The sequence below is a fragment of the Lampetra planeri genome, chromosome 75 (assembly GCF_965212315.1).
Source record: "Lampetra planeri chromosome 75, kcLamPlan1.2.h2, whole genome shotgun sequence".
In the NCBI taxonomy this organism is placed as follows: Eukaryota; Metazoa; Chordata; class Hyperoartia; order Petromyzontiformes; family Petromyzontidae; genus Lampetra; species Lampetra planeri.
Genome location: NC_136180.1, coordinates 2589624 through 2603098, shown reverse-complemented (window position 1 = coordinate 2603098; position 13475 = coordinate 2589624).

Sequence of the window (13475 nt, the reverse complement as noted above, 5' to 3'; positions counted from 1 at the left end):
CCTGAGTTCGATTCCCGCTCACGGCCAACACCAGTGACGACTATTTGCACCGGTTGTGGTGATGGAGATTATGGTGATGGTGGTGGTGGTGGTAGTTGTGGTGGTGATGATAGTTGTAGTGGTGATGATGGTGGTGGTAGTTGTGGTGGTGATGATGGTAGTGGTTGTGGTGATGGTTGTGGCGGTTCTTTGTCTACTTTCTGTGTCCTTTTTATCCTCAGCCCAGCTTATACCTTTACTGCACCGCGGAGAACGACGCTCAAGACTGAGTCCTTCGCTGCTGCTGTTGTCATTCTGCCCTGGTGCGTCCACATAATCTGTCCTAAGTCGACTCGCGATAGCTGCGGTGTGAGTCCTAGGGTGATGTCAACTCCCTCGCCTGGTATACAGGAAGCGTGGGTTCGATCCCGACCCCCTGACACCTGCTGCTGTATATTTGGAGGTTGCGTATCTCTCTATTATCATCATCATGGTGATTAGGAGATGTTAACTATTCGCCTGCTATACAGGAGTTAATGGGTTCGATCCAGACCCCTTCACGCATACTTTGGTATATTTGGAGTTTGCGTGTCTCTCATCATCACAATGGCAAGGAGACGTTCTCGCTACCTCGTCAGATATACATGAGGTGATTGTTTCGATCCCGACCCTGACACCTGCTGTATATTCTATGGTTCTTTCGGTAAAGTCACGTAGATAGAAAAAATAATAACAAAAAAATTATACAAATGAAAATAAAGTGAATAAAAAATTATAAAAATATCATGATGTATCGATCGCAACATAAGTGGTCGTCATCTCCCTGTTCCTGATGATGACTGCTTGTGTTGCGATCGAAACCTCGTGATATTTTAATTTATTTTTATTCACTTTATTATCATCTTTATTTTGATTTCTTTATTGTTATAATTTTTTTTATCTACGTGACTTTACCGAAATAACCATAGAATATACAGAATATGAATTCCTGCAGTCACGAAAGTTTTAAGTCAAAATTTAACCTGTATATTTTGATTTTGCATGTCTCTCTCTCCCATCATCACGGTGGCTATGTGATGTTAACTACCTCGCATGTTATACAGGAAGTCGTGGGTTCGAGCCCGACCCTGATGCCTGCTGTATATTTGGAGTATGTATTGTGTGTGTATTAGTTTGTGTAATCTGTATGTAGTGTATATTATGTGTGTGTAATATATATGTACAGTGTTGGCCCTGTGTGAGTGTAATGTGGATGTACAGTGAATATTGTTTGTATAATGTATATCTACAGTGTATACTGTGAGTGTAATGTCTATCCTTCAGTGTATATTGTGTGAGTGTGTAATGTGCATGTACAGTGTATACTGTGTGTAATGTGTGTACAGTGTATACTGTGTGTGTATTTACAGTATATACTCTGTGTGTAATGTGTATGTGCAGTGTATGCTGTGGTGTGAGTAATGTGTGTGTACACTACGTGTATTGTGTGTGTATATACTGTGTGTGATGTGTGTATGTACATTGTATATTGAGTGTTACTCTTTGGTTCTTTCAGTAAAGTCACGTAGAAAAAAAATAATAATTGAATACGATGTTTCGATTGCAACACAAGCAATTGTCATTAGGTACGATTGAATGAGAAAACAAACCTAGTAAACTTAGATATAGAATGTAATGCAACACAGAGTCAGCTAACATAACAGTCAACACCCTACCTGGTTGATTACGTTCTTCCAAAGATTGCTAAATTTGAGAGAGAGACAAAACACAGACTCACACAGAGACAAACAGAGAGAGACACACATATGCACACAGAAACAACGCCTATGTGTCGAGGCCTTAAATAGAAAGGGGGGGGGGGGTTGGGACAGAGAGGGGGGAGTAGAGAACAATGAGAGAGTTGTGTGGATGGATGAGCTAGAGACTGGACTTCTAAACAAACAAGCACGGAGAAAGCTAATTTAGTAAAATTAGGAAGTGTAATGCAATGCAACACAGAGAGTCAGTTAACACACAGTTAACGCATTGCCTGGTTGATTGCATTCTTTCAAAGATTGCTAAATTAGAAGTTAAGTGTGAAACAAACAAGAACGGCAAATCCTCCCCGTAGAGGTGGTTAAAACTGGATTAGCTTTCGTGACTGCAGAAATTATTCTTTGGTTAGCCGACTCTGTGTTGTATTGCATTATATTTCTAAGTTTACTAGGTTCGTTTTCTCATTTATTTGTACCTGATGATGATTGCTTGTGTTGCAATCGAAACGTATTCTATTATTTAACTAAATTTCTTTCTACGTGACTTTACCGAAAGAACCAAAGAGCAATTCCTGCAGTCACGAAAGCTTCGAATCTAGTTTTATATTGAGTCTGTAATGCGTATGTGTGTCACGCACACACGTGCGCGCGTGTAAATGTACACCCAGCAGACTCAACGACATGCAGCAGACGCCCAACACGCAGCCAACCGTCGCCAGAAGCCACAAATATGAGGAGCAGCAGCAGCAGCAGCCACGTGACCCTGACACCAATAACCAGCCTGAAAACCCCAATCCGCACTCCAAACCCCGGCCCGTTGCTGCCACCATCACTGCCAAGAAGAAGAAGACCTTCCAGTGCCCCGCGTGTGCGAAGGCGTTCAAGCAGTCGTCGCACCTCCAGATCCACTTGAGGTCCCACACGGGCGAGAAGCCCTTCGTGTGTGCTGCGTGCGACCGGCCGTTCCGGCAGCTCGCCCACCTCCAGATGCACCTCAGGACGCACACGGACGAGAGGCCGTTCGCATGCTCCCTATGCAGCAGGGCGTTCAAGCAGTCGGCGTCCCTCGGCGTCCACCTGAGGACGCACACCGGTGAGAGGCCGTTCGCGTGCGGTGTCTGCGGGAAGGCGTTCGCTGAGTCGGCGCACTTCCGCAAGCACCTGAGAACGCACACGGGCGAAAGGCCGTTCGTCTGCACCGCGTGCGGCCGGGCGTTTGGTGAGCGTTCGTATCTGCACAACCATCAGCGGACGCACACGGGCGAGAGGCCGTTCGCGTGTGGCATCTGTGGGAAGGCTTTCGCGCGCTCTGAGGCCCGCAGGAGGCACGAGAAGATCCACAGGGCGGCGGAGATAGAGCTGGAGACGGCGGCAGTGGCGATGGAGATGAACAAGGCGACGGTGATGGAGACGGAGAAGGCGACGGCGATGGAGACGAAGAAGGCAGTGATGATGGAGACGAAGGCGGCGATGGAGACGAAGAAGAAGGCGGTGGAGACGAAGAAGAAGGCGGTGGAGACAAAGAAGACGATGACGAAGGTGGTGGTGATGGAGATGAACAAGGCGGCAGTGATGGGGACGAAGAAGGCGGCAGTGATGGAGATGAAGAAGGCGGCGGTGATGGGGACGAAGAAGGCGGCGGTGATGGGGATGAAGAAGCCGGCAGTGATGGAGATGAAGAAGGCGCCGGTGATGGGGACGAAGAAGGCAGCGGTGATGGAGACGAAGAAGGCGGCGGTGATGAAGATGAAGGTGGTGGAGGAGTTGAGACAGGAAAGCCAAGTCGCCGCTTCGAGCCAGCCTGGTGCACGGCGAGAGCCGGAGAACCACGGCACCGGCTGTTTGGCGACGTGGCCGACGGTGAAGGTGGAACGCATAGAGGTGGACATGGAATGTGGCGGCAGTGGCAATGAAGAGGCTGAAGAAGAAGAGGTCAAAAAGGTGGCAAATTTGAAAAGTGAAGGAGTGACGGTGAAGTGCGAGGGGGAGATGTGAAAGACGACGAAGATTTGGGGGGGGGGGGCGTTACCTCCTGCTGGACTTTACCTCCTGCTGGACTTTACCTCGGGGTAGAGGTGTGTGCGGTGGTGTTTGGAGTGTAATGCATGGTGGAAGTGGTAATGATGGAGGTGGTGGAGGTGCTGATAATGGAGGTTGTGGTGATTGTGGCGGTGGTGTAGAGTGCAGTGCAAACTCGTAGGTCTGCTTGAGAAGCCACCAGCTTGTGCAGCAGTGCTAAGCTGTGTGTTTACAGCAGTGCTTAGCTGTGTTTGCAGCAGGGTGTGTGGCTGTGCGTGCAGCAGGGCGTAGCTGTGTGTGTTCAGCAGTGCTTAGCTGTATGTGCAGCAGTGTCGCTTTTATGTGAAGCAGTACGTACGTAGTTGTGTGTGTGGACCTGTGTATTTTATCAGTGTTGGGCCAAGTGCTCTTAGTAGTGAGTAGTAGCAGCACCTATGAAGGCCGGCACTGGCACACACAGGGGGTGGGTAGCCAGCACCATGTCCGGCTGCCTGTCTCCCTAGTGGCGATGTTTACTTATACACCACCGCACCAGGTACTCATTTGAGGCTGAGTCGACCTAGGGGAGGCCCAGGACAGGTACAAAAAATCGTCACTGGTTGTTGGTGGCCGTGAGCGGGAATCGAACTCGGGTCATAGCTGGGTTCGTAGCATAGCAGTGCAGAGCTAACCGCTATTCCACTGCTCTCCACAGTCTGGTCAGGCTATACGGGGTATCTTTGTCTTTGTAGCAGTGTGTACATACCTTGAAACTACTCTAGCACGTGCGCAGCCAGTCGTGCTAATCGGTAGGCACTAGCGGTGTGTTCTATTAGCTGTTCTGGGTGCACACTGCTGCTGCTGTGCTCAAGTGTTCACCAGTGGTGTCAAATGTTCACTTTTGTCGGTGTTTGTGGATGAGGACAGGTTTGCATAGGGGCTGTGTGTGCATGTGGGAATACTCCATGGTGGGGAGCGGCAATAGTGTTGTAGCGCTGAGCACTACTATACGAACCCAGCAAGAGACCCGAGTTCAGTTGTCGCTCACGGCCACCAACACCATTGATAGTCGTCTGAACCGGTTCTAGGACTCCCTCTAGGGTCGACTCAGCCTCAAATAAGTATCCAGTGCAGTGGTGTGCAGTAAACATCTTCACTGGAGAGACAAAGGTGGCCGAGTGTGGCACTGGCCACCCACTCGTCTGTATGTGCCACAGTACCGGCCTTCATTGGTGCTGCTAGCTAACAGAACTTGCCCCAACAGTCTGTTATGGGCTATATGGGGGGGATCTTTGTGTGTTTGATTTAGTGAATGGGTGAGTAACTGATAATACCTTTGGAATGCTTTAACGTTGTCAGTTGGTCCAGTCGGCCAGGACAGATTATGTGTAGACAGAGTAGAACACAATAACCGCCACAATAACAACCACCACCGAAACCACTACGATAACCACCGTCACAACAACCACCACAAGAACTACCAACACAACCACCACCGCAACAACACCACAACAACCATACTTCCACCTGGCCAATGGGATCGAGTTGAGTGCTATTCTGAGTATGCAAATAGATTTACACGCAGTAGGGACGAGTGTGGACTAGTAGGGATTAGTATTGACGAGTATGAAGTAGTAGGGACTAGTGGGACCAGTAGGGAATAGTATGGACTAATATGGACTACGCGTGTATGTGGATTTTATTTTTTTCTGGGAGTGTGGTTATGCCTATTTACACACATAAACACTCACAACATACACACATCACACTGAAATTGCACACACATCACATTCACAAGATACACACATCACACTCAAAGTATACACACATACTCAGTGTACAAACCTCACACTCACAACATACACCCATCACACTCCATATACACCCATCACACTCACAGTGTATTTACATCACACTCACAACATACACACAGCACACTCACAGCGTACACATCACAGTCACTGTCCATAATCACACTCACAGTGCACACACACACTCAACGTACATCACACTCGCAACATACACAATTACACACAACGTATTCACATCATACACACAACATACACATCACAGTATATACACAATGCACACATCACAAACAATGTACACACATCACACATACACAACGTACACACATCACACACAACGTACACACATCACATTCAAAACATACACATCATATTCACAGCATACACACATTACACTCAACGTACATCACACACAACGTACACACATCACACTGTACACACATCACAGCGTACACACATTACAATCACCACGTACACACATCACACACAACGATCACACACACGCACAACATACATACATTACACTCACAAACTCCCCTTAACTTGGTGAAGAGCTAAAAAATAAAATCGGTCAAACCTCTTAAAATCCATCTGAGCATCACCGCCTGTTTTTTGCTCCCCAGTAGCTGCTGCCCATTTATGTCGCGACAATGAGGGAAATAAGTATTTGATCCCCTGCTGATTTTGTACGTTTGTCCACTGACAAAGAAATGATCAGTCTATAATTTTAATATTAGGTTTATTTGAACAGTGAGAGACAGAATAACAATAAAAAAATCCAGAAAAACGCAAATCAAAAATGTTATAAATTGATTTGCATTTTAATGAGGGAAATAAGTATTTGACCCCTCTGCAAAACATGACTTAGTACTTGGTGGCAAAACCCTTGTTGGCAATCACAGAGGTCAGACGTTTCTTGTAGTTGGCCACCAGATTTGCACACATCTCAGGAGGGATTTCGTCCCACTCTTTGCAGATCTTCTCCAAGTCATTAAGGTTTCGAGGCTGATGGTTTGAACCTTCAGCTCCCTCCACAGATTTTCTATGGGATTAAGGTCTGGAGACTGGCTAGGCCACTCCAGGACCTTAATGTGCTTCTTCTTGAGCCACTCCATTGTTGCCTTGGCCGTGTGTTTTGGGTCATTGTCATGCTGGAATACCCAACCACGACCCATTTTCAATGCCCTGGCTGAGGGAAGGAGGTTCTCACCCAAGATTTGACGGTACATGGCCCCGTCCATCGTCCCTTTGATGCGGTGAAGTTGTCCTGTCCCCTTAGCAGAAAAACACCCCCAAAGCATAATGTTTCCACCTCCATGTTTGACGGTGGGAATGGTGTTCTTGGGGTCATAGGCAGCATTCCTCCTCCAAACACGGCGAGTTAAGTTGATACCAAAGAGCTCCATTTTGGTCTCATCTGACCACAACACATTCACCCAGTTGTCCTCTGAATCATTCAGATGTTCATTGGCAAACTTCAGACGGGCATGTATATGTGCCGCCTTGCGGGCGCTGCAGGATTTCAGTCCTTCACGGCATAGTGTGTTACCAACTGTTTTCTTGATGACTATGGTCCCAGCTGCCTTGAGATCATTGACAAGATCCTCCCGTGTAGTTCTGGACTGATTCCTCACCGTTATGATTATTGCAACTCCACGAGGTGAGATCTTGCATGGAGCCCCAGGCCGAGGGAGATTGACAGTTCTTTTGTGTTTCTTCCATTTGTGAATAATCACACCAACTGTTACCTTCTCACCAAGTTGCTTGGCGATGGTCTTGTAGCCCATTCCAGCCTTGTGGAGGACTACAATCTTGTCCCTGACATCCTTGGAGAGCTCTTTGGTCTTGGCCATGGTGGAGAGTTTGGAATCTGATTGATTGATTGCTTCTGTGACCAGGTGTCTTTTATACAGGTAACAAGCTGAGATTAGGAGCACTCCCTTTAAGAGTGTGCTCCTAATCTCAGCTCGTTACTTGTGTAATTAAGGTCTCCGTTGCTCTTTATTCAGCTTCTCCCTCGCACCCCGCTGCTCCCGACAGCGGACCAGATGCTCCTCACGCGCGCCCCGCTCGCGCTCCCTCGTCAGTCTTTCCGCTCCTCCACTCCGCACACCGTTGGCCGATGGTGTGCCGAAGCCCCTTCAGCCACGTGGCTGATGGCGCGGATTCCCTCCAGCCACCCAACGTGGTCCCGCTTCGTGACTACCAACTAACCCGGAGCCCTTCCGGGCTCCCACCTATATCCCCTTCACCACGTGATCCTGTCTCCTCCCTCTCATCACGCCCTTCCGAACCTACCAGATCCGGCCTCCCCATAGCGCCCTGCTGGCTCCGCCTCTAGGCTCCGCCCCCACCCACCTCGCTTCTGATTGGACCCGAGGTGAACGGCGGGCCTTCCCATACTGGGCTCTGCCCCCCAATACCCCGGGCCGTATGATTGGCCCAGAGCCCAGCAGCGAACCCCGTTTACGCTCGCATTACACCTGTATAAAAGACACCTGGGAGCCAGAAATCTTTCTGATTGAGAGGGGATCAAATACTTATTTCCCTCATTAAAATGCAAATCAATTTATAACATTTTTGACATGCGTTTTTCTGGATTTTTTGTTATTATGTCTCTCACTGTCCAAATAAACTTACCATTAAAATTATAGACTGATCATTTCTTTGTCAGTGGGCAAACGTACAGAATCAGCAGGGGATCAAATACTTGTTTCCCTCACTGTAACACCCCTCCTTGCTGTGTGATCATACTTCGCCGAATCGTGGAATACTTTTTTTGCCATTTTCAAAGTATGGAAAGTAATAATAGGTTTTGCCCTTTCTGGCAATACAACAGGTGGTGTTAAGATGTTCAACCACAAAATAGATACCTTTTGCAAGGACTCAAGTCTGCATTAATCATTCGTACTTGTGAACATGCAAAAAAAACATGCTCTGATATAAGCATTGTCTTTAAAACGGATTGTCTTAAACCAGACAGCCTTCTTTTTGGCCTAGTCTTACGAGTGTCAGACCAAAGAACAACCCCAAAAGGCGAAGAGTACAAAGACAATGGATGTGTAAACGAGATCTGACGAGGTGTAGAAGAAGATAAAGGTGTAAGACCTTTATTTAACAGTTAACGAGGCTTCCAATAAAACAACGGAGTTACATTGTCTTGGTCTTTGTCCCAGGCAAACACGTCTATTGCCAGTGAGACTCCCCTTTTATATCTCCCTAGCGGTCCTAATTCTAAACCACCTTTGTTCTCTTGCTACAGTACCCTAATTAATTATCACTTCACCACCTGTTCCCCTTCCTCTCCGGATGTTAGACATCCTGCCACCTGTTCTCTTTCAAATTTTCTCAGCAGCTGTTTTTTCACTATGAGATCTCTTTTACCAGTGGCAAAATATAATGGTAGGTTTTTACCCTTTTAACTGGTACAAAACTGACACCTTTATTCAAGGCATCATGTTTGCAATGACCACAACACAAGTAGTCAATAAAGCAAACAAAAAGAAGCAACTCTGATAAGGATAATAATATGCACTGTCATTGAAGTTGATTGGCCCACACCTGAGACGGCTTTCTTTAGAGCCTAGTCCCCATTGGTGTAGGGCCAGATGACACCAGAAGGCGTACAACTCAAAAACAGTGCAATATCAGAGTATTGAGAGTTCGGGGTAAACATTTACACTATGAGATCTCTTTTACCAGTGGCAAAATATAATGGTAGGTTTTTACCCTTTTAACTGGTACAAAACTGACACCTTTATTCAAGGCATCATGTTTGCAATGACCACAACACAAGTAGTCAATAAAGCAAACAAAAAGAAGCAACTCTGATAAGGATAATAATATGCACTGTCATTGAAGTTGATTGGACCACACCTGAGACGGCTTTCTTTAGAGCCTAGTCCCCATTGGTGTAGGGCCAGATGACACCAGAAGGCGTACAACTCAAAAACAGTGCAATATCAGAGTATTGAGAGTACCAGTTAAAAGGGTAAAAACCTACCATTATATTTTGCCACTGGTAAAAGAGATCTCATAGTGTAAATGTTTACCCCGAACTCTCAATACTCTGATATTGCACTGTTTTTGAGTTGTACGCCTTCTGGTGTCATCTGGCCCTACACCAATGGGGACTAGGCTCTAAAGAAAGCCGTCTCAGGTGTGGGCCAATCAACTTCAATGACAGTGCATATTATTATCCTTATCAGAGTTGCTTCTTTTTGTTTGCTTTATTGACTACTTGTGTTGTGGTCATTGCAAACATGATGCCTTGAATAAAGGTGTCAGTTTTGTACCAGTTAAAAGGGTAAAAACCTACCATTATATTTTGCCACTGGTAAAAGAGATCTCATAGTGTAAATGTTTACCCCGAACTCTCAATACTCTGATATTGCACTGTTTTTTGAGTTGTACGCCTTCTGGTGTCATCTGGCCCTACACCAATGGGGACTAGGCTCTAAAGAAAGCCGTCTCAGGTGTGGGCCAATCAACTTCAATGACAGTGCATATTATTATCCTTATCAGAGTTGCTTCTTTTTGTTTGCTTTATTGACTACTTGTGTTGTGGTCATTGCAAACATGATGCCTTGAATAAAGGTGTCAGTTTTGTACCAGTTAAAAGGGTAAAAACCTACCATTATATTTTGCCACTGGTAAAAGAGATCTCATAGTGTAAATGTTTACCCCGAACTCTCAATACTCTGATATTGCACTGTTTTTGAGTTGTACGCCTTCTGGTGTCATCTGGCCCTACACCAATGGGGACTAGGCTCTAAAGAAAGCCGTCTCAGGTGTGGGCCAATCAACTTCAATGACAGTGCATATTATTATCCTTATCAGAGTTGCTTCTTTTTGTTTGCTTTATTGACTACTTGTGTTGTGGTCATTGCAAACATGATGCCTTGAATAAAGGTGTCAGTTTTGTACCAGTTAAAAGGGTAAAAACCTACCATTATATTTTGCCACTGGTAAAAGAGATCTCATAGTGTAAATGTTTACCCCGAACTCTCAATACTCTGATATTGCACTGTTTTTGAGTTGTACGCCTTCTGGTGTCATCTGGCCCTACACCAATGGGGACTAGGCTCTAAAGAAAGCCGTCTCAGGTGTGGGCCAATCAACTTCAATGACAGTGCATATTATTATCCTTATCAGAGTTGCTTCTTTTTGTTTGCTTTATTGACTACTTGTGTTGTGGTCATTGCAAACATGATGCCTTGAATAAAGGTGTCAGTTTTGTACCAGTTAAAAGGGTAAAAACCTACCATTATATTTTGCCACTGGTAAAAGAGATCTCATAGTGTAAATGTTTACCCCGAACTCTCAATACTCTGATATTGCACTGTTTTTGAGTTGTACGCCTTCTGGTGTCATCTGGCCCTACACCAATGGGGACTAGGCTCTAAAGAAAGCCGTCTCAGGTGTGGGCCAATCAACTTCAATGACAGTGCATATTATTATCCTTATCAGAGTTGCTTCTTTTTGTTTGCTTTATTGACTACTTGTGTTGTGGTCATTGCAAACATGATGCCTTGAATAAAGGTGTCAGTTTTGTACCAGTTAAAAGGGTAAAAACCTACCATTATATTTTGCCACTGGTAAAAGAGATCTCATAGTGTAAATGTTTACCCCGAACTCTCAATACTCTGATATTGCACTGTTTTTGAGTTGTACGCCTTCTGGTGTCATCTGGCCCTACACCAATGGGGACTAGGCTCTAAAGAAAGCCGTCTCAGGTGTGGGCCAATCAACTTCAATGACAGTGCATATTATTATCCTTATCAGAGTTGCTTCTTTTTGTTTGCTTTATTGACTACTTGTGTTGTGGTCATTGCAAACATGATGCCTTGAATAAAGGTGTCAGTTTTGTACCAGTTAAAAGGGTAAAAACCTACCATAACAGCTGTTTTTTCTTTCTATAAAACATCCCAGCTATAACAATTACTGCAATAGTAGGGGACTTTTACTGCATTGACAAGTGTTTTTCAGACAATCTTGGCCTTACGTAAGAAATTAATAAGCCTATGGGCTATGGGAATGCACAAGATGGAAGAATGCTTTCTCCCCTGACCGCCATCTCACCCTGAGGCACGGGTATTACGAGGGATACCGTGTGGTCACAACCATCTCCTGGGGGCATTGGAGGGGACCGCAGGACCCCAGTTGCTTCCTTTGGCCCCCCCGGGGGCCTTGGAGGACCAAGCAACCTCCTCTGTCCATCCAAGAAGGGCGCGGGGGCTCCAGCAGCCTCCTGTGGCTCTCCAGGTGGGCCACACCGGCACCAGTGGCCTGCTGGGGCCTTCAAGGGGGGCCACACTGGCCCCAATAGCCTCCTGTGGTGCCCTCCACGGGGGCTGCGGGGGTGCCAGTGGCCTGCTGCCATGCAGGGGGGCCGCAGCGGCCCCAGCGGCCTCTGGCCTCTTGCGGCCCTTTGGGGGGGTGTGCAGGACCCAGCTGGCTCCTACAGTCTTTCAGGGGGGCCAAGGCAGACTCGGGGGGCCGAGGCAGGCTGAGGGGCTGAGGCAGGCCCAGGGTCCGAGGCAGGCCCAGCGGCCTCCTGCGTCCTGTCAGGGGGTGGCAACTTGGACACCAGCGGCCTCCTGAGGCTCTCCAGGGGAGCCACAGGGGACACATTGGCCTCCTGTGGCATTCTAGATGCCTACTACGGCCCTCCAGGGGGAACGGGCGAACTTAGTGGCCTCCTGCGCCCCTCTAGGCAGGCTGCAGGGGCAATGGCATCCTTTTGGGGCTTTGGAGGAGGGCCATTGCAGCTCAAGTGTCCTGCTGCGGCCCTCCTTGGATCCCACGAGGGCCGCAAACATTCTTCAAGGGGACCACACAGACCCCAGCGGCCCTCCAAAGGGGCTTCGGGGGACCCAGTGGTCTCCTGTGGCATGCCAGGGCGGCCGCATGGGCCTCAGCGTCCTCATACTGGTGGTTTCGAGGTTTGGGCACTGTCCCCATCAGCGGCCTGTACCGCTCACTCGGGCAGGCCAGCGCCCTGGTGGCCTCCCCCTGTGGCCTCTTCCAGGGGATTGTGTGGACCCAGTAGCTTCCTGAAGCAGTCCAGGGGGAGGCACAGGGGTCCAGTGGCCTCCTTCGGCCCTCCAGGGAGGCTGTGGGGATCCCTGAGGCCTCCTGTGACCCTCAAAGTTAGACGAAAGGTCCCCAACGGCCTCATCGATGAATGGAGGGTGGCTTGAAGGGCCCTGGGAGCCCTCTAGGCATGCAAACACTGTGTCAGTAGCACTCCAGTGGGTCCACGGCAGCCCTGGCGGCCTCCTGTGGCCCTCCATGGGGGCTGCGGGGGTCCAAGCGGCCTCCTGTGGTGCACCAGAGGGGCCGCGCGGGCTCCATATGCCTACTACGGACCTCCAGGGGAGCCGCAGGGGCCACAGAGGCCTACTATGACCGTCCACAGGGGGCTTTGGATCCCAGCGTCCTCCTGTAGTGCTCCAGGGGTCTTTGGGGGCCCTGTGGCCCTCCAGGTGGATGCAGGGGTCCCATATGCCTGCTGGGGCCATCGAGAGGGGGCGCATGGGCCTCAATGGCCACCTGCGGCCTTCGGTGGGGGCCGCACAGACCCGAGTGGCCTCCTGTATCCATCAAAGGTAGCTCCGGAAAACACAGAGGCTCACCGGTGGGGCCCCGCTGACCCATCAGCCTCCTCCAGTGCTTCAGGTTGCTGAAGCGGAACCAGTGGCCTCCTGCATCCCTCCAGGTAGGCTGCAGGGTTCCAGCGGTCTCTTGCGGCTTTCCAGGGAGGCCGTGGTGAAGTCATTGCCCTCCTGCGGTCCTCTGGAAATGACGTGAGGGCCACAATCATCTCCTGGGACCTTTGAAGGGCTGCATGGGCCCCAATGGCCTCCTATGACACTCTAAGGGGACTGCAGGGGCACCAACGGCCTCCTGTGACCCAGTGTGGTGGCCCAAATGG